At 43.8% G+C, this 3,869-nt stretch overlaps 1 pseudogene; it reads right to left on the reverse strand.

The window, feature by feature from the left end:
• Nucleotides 1–770: 770 nt before the first annotated feature.
• On the reverse strand, nt 771–888 carry LOC126254835 (5S ribosomal RNA; annotated as a pseudogene).
• Between the last annotated feature and the right edge of the window lie 2,981 nt (nt 889–3,869).

The following is a 3,869-nucleotide window of genomic DNA, read 5'->3' on the forward strand; positions in this document are numbered from 1 at the left end:
AAGAGACTGCCTACAATATGCTTGTCTGCCCTCTTCTGGAGTACTGCTGTGCGGTGTGGAATCCGCATGAGATTGGACTGACGGAGGACATCGAAAAAGTTCAAAGAAGAGCAGCTCGTTTTGTATTTCCGCGTAACACGTGAGAGACTGCGGCGGAGGAGGAGAAGATTTAGTGTTTAACGTCCCGTCATTATCTCGCGCTTACCTTAAGCTGTGATCTTGCAGTGTTGATCACTTACATATGTTACGTAGGCAAGTGTATTCCCGAAATTTCACTACTCTACATTAAATATTTTTTGGTGTTGCAATTTTTTTCCATCGTGTAGTTAGAGAACCAGCTCGTGAAGGTAACGTATTAGGCCTCCTAGCAACAAACGATTCTGAACTTATCGAATCAGTTAATATAGAGAAAGGTATCAGTGGTCATAAGGCTGTAATAGCAACGATGACTACGGGTTTTACAAGGAATTTTAAGAAAGGTAGGAAGATATTTTTGGTTGAGTTCAGCATCAGAATTCAGTGATGAGTACGAAGATGTGGAGCACAAATGGGAAAAATTCAAAAGCATCGTTCAATATTTTTTAAAAAAAAGCACTCCGTCTTCAGATCACGAGTGGCCTACTGGGACTATCCGCCCGCCGTGTCATCCTCAGTGGAGGATGCGGATAGGAGGGGCGTGGGGTCAGCACACCGCTCTCCCGGTCGTTATGATGGTATTCTTGACCGAAGCTCCTCAATTGGCATCACGAGGCTGAGTGCACCCCGAAAAATGGCAACAGCGCATGGCGGCCTGGATGGTCACCCATCCAAGTGCCGACCACGCCCGACAGCGCTTAACTTCGGTGATCTCACGGGAACCGGTGCATCCACTGCGGCAAGGCCGTGGTCGCCAGCGTTCAATATGCCTTGAGAGATGGGAATGTCTCAGTGTTGTTGAATAGCCGTGTCAGAAAACTGCTACGTAAACAAAGAGAGCTTCATCATAGACTCCAGAGAGATCAAAACCTATCTGACAAACAAAAGGTGAACGAAGCGAAAATGAGCGTAAGGAGAACAATGACAGAAGCGTTCAATGAGCTTGAAAGTAAAATTTTGTCAACCGATCTGAGTAAAAACCGTGATAAGAAGCATAAAAGTCTTACGTAAAATCAGTAAGCGGTTCAAAATGCTCTGTTCATTCACTCAGTGACTGTACAGGCACCGACACGTAAGATAACAAGGGAGAAAGCCGAAATACCGTATTAGAGCTTCCGAAACTGCTTCAACATGGCAGATCGTAGCACGGTTCCTGCTTTCAATCGTCGTATGAACGCCGAAAGGGCAGATATTGAGATATACGCTCAAGAATAATGACTTTTTGGGGAACTAAAATTTTGTCTATAAAAATCAACATGGATTCCGCAAACAGAGATCTTCCAAAACTCAGCGTGCTCTGTTCTTCCATGTTATCCATAGCGCTGTAGACAACGGCTGTGTTCCCTGACTTCAGGAAGATATTTGACTGCCGTTTATTGAAATCAAGTATGAGTATGAGATTATCGAGTATCGGACCAAATTTGCGACTGGATTTAAGACTCCCTTAATGATAGAACTGCGGTTACCTGTAGGAAAGTAGCAACTCCCGAAGACAGTATCGATTTTTAGAATGATCTGCAGAGGATTCATGAAGGGTGCAGGCGCTGACAGTTGACCCTGAACGTGAATAAATGTAACATATAGAGCATACACAGGAAAAGTGCAACTACACTATTGATGACGAACTGCTGGAAACAGTATCTGCCGTAAAATATCTAGGCGTAACTATCCAGAGCTACCGTAAGTGGAACGACTACATAAAACAAGTAGTAGGAAGACCAGACACCAAACTGAGATTCGTAGGAGGAATCAAGGAAATGAACCTCATTCCCGAAGGGAGTGCTTACACGGTGCTTGTTCGACCGATTTTGGAGTACTGTTAATCAATGTGCGATCCCTACCATGTAGAATTGATAGAAGATAGATTGATAGAGAGAGAGAGAGAGAAGGTCCAACGAAGAGCGGCGCTTTTCGTCACGGACTCCTTTAGTCGGGCTCGAGAGCGTTACAGAGATGGGCAACAAATTCCGTTGGCGGATGTTGCAAGAGAGGCGTTGTGCACCATGGACAGGTTTACTCTTGAAATTTCCAGAGAACACTTTGCCAGAAGAGGCGGGCAACCTATTATTCCCTTCCACATCCAACTCACGAAGTGACTACGACGTGAAAACTCGAGAAATTAGAGCCAGTACAGAGGTTTACCGAAGATCATTCTTCCCGCACGCCATTCTCGAGTGGAACGGGGAAGGGGGGGATCAGTTAGTTACGTTCGCCACACGCCGTTACGTGGCTTGATGTAGATATAGATATACTGTAGTTTCATTACAGCCTCGCAGCGAGAGCAGCAGATTCACGATCTTCGTGCTTCCTCTGTGCTGGGACGAGAACATCACTTTAAGATTCCAGGTTGATGGGGATTTTTAAGATTACTACGTTCTGCTTTGATGCGGCAAGATGCAACTTGGTCCACTACACATCCTGGTACTCCATTACAAGTGCCGATAGTTACGTGTCGTCTATGGTAAAAAAAAGAAGGGAATCAGAAACACACTTGCTCTGACGACTAAATTACGTCGTATTTAGTAGAAACGACAGTGTATTTTTATTTACGTAAGAGTTTAGCGGTGGACTGCTTTATGTCAAAAGATAGGCTCAGCCTAGAGGTTTGTTGTTGTAATCTTCAGGCAGAAGACTGACTTGATTCAGCTCTCCACCCTAGTTTATTCTGTGTTATGCCAATCTTTTATCCTCATGTAACTACTACACACAATATACTCTTTAACATGCGTTAAATATTCTAGTCTTTATCTGCTCATACTACTTCCCCTCTACTGTTCCTTCCAGCGCGAGGTTAGCTATTCCTGGATGTCGTAGCAGATATCCCGAAACCTATCCCTTCTTATGTTGAGGGTCACCAGTGGACTTCTTTCCTCGTCTATTTTTCTATCATTTAGTACTTTGACTTTATTTCGTAACACCACAATTTCAAAAGCGTCCAGCTTCTTCTTCTCAAAATCTACGATGGCCCATGGTTCACTTCAATACAAAATTTTGCTTCAGACGTACACTTTCAGGAAGATCTTCTCCAGTTCCATATCAATACGCGATACAAGGAGAGCTCATTTACTGAAGATATCTTCCTGTGTCAGTCTTACTTCCTTGCTACAGCCTTCATGTGTAATGTCAAAGTCGTCGCCATGCAATTCCTGGTGCATAGAAATATGGTACGGGTGCAATCGATGTTGATGTAGCATTCTCAACACCGACGTTTTTGAGATTCCCGATACTCGCTCAATTTGTCTGCTACTGATGAGCGGATTAGGCGCGACAGCAGCTAAAACACCTACTTGGGCATCATCATTTGTTGTAGGTCGTAGATGACGTTTCACATGTGGCTGAACACTTCCTGTTTCCTTAAATAACTTAACTATCCGGCGAACGGTCCGGACGCTTGGATGATGTCGTCCAGGATACCGAGCTGCATACATAGCACACGCCTGTTGGGCATTTTGATCACAATAGCCATACATCAACACGATATCGACCTTTTCCGCAATTGGTAAACGGTCCATTTTAACACGGGTAATGTATCACGAAGCAAATACCGTCGGCACTGGCGGAATGTTACGTGATACCACGTACTTATACGTTTGTGACTATTACAGCGCCATCTATCACAAAACGAAAAATGTGGTCCAACTAAAACATTCATATTTCTTTATGTACTACACGAATATGTAATAAAAAATGGAGGTTCCTAATTAAAAAAAACGCAGTTGATATTCATTTGACCT

Source organism: Schistocerca nitens, chromosome 4 (genome assembly GCF_023898315.1).
Source record: "Schistocerca nitens isolate TAMUIC-IGC-003100 chromosome 4, iqSchNite1.1, whole genome shotgun sequence".
Classification (NCBI taxonomy): Eukaryota; Metazoa; Arthropoda; class Insecta; order Orthoptera; family Acrididae; genus Schistocerca; species Schistocerca nitens.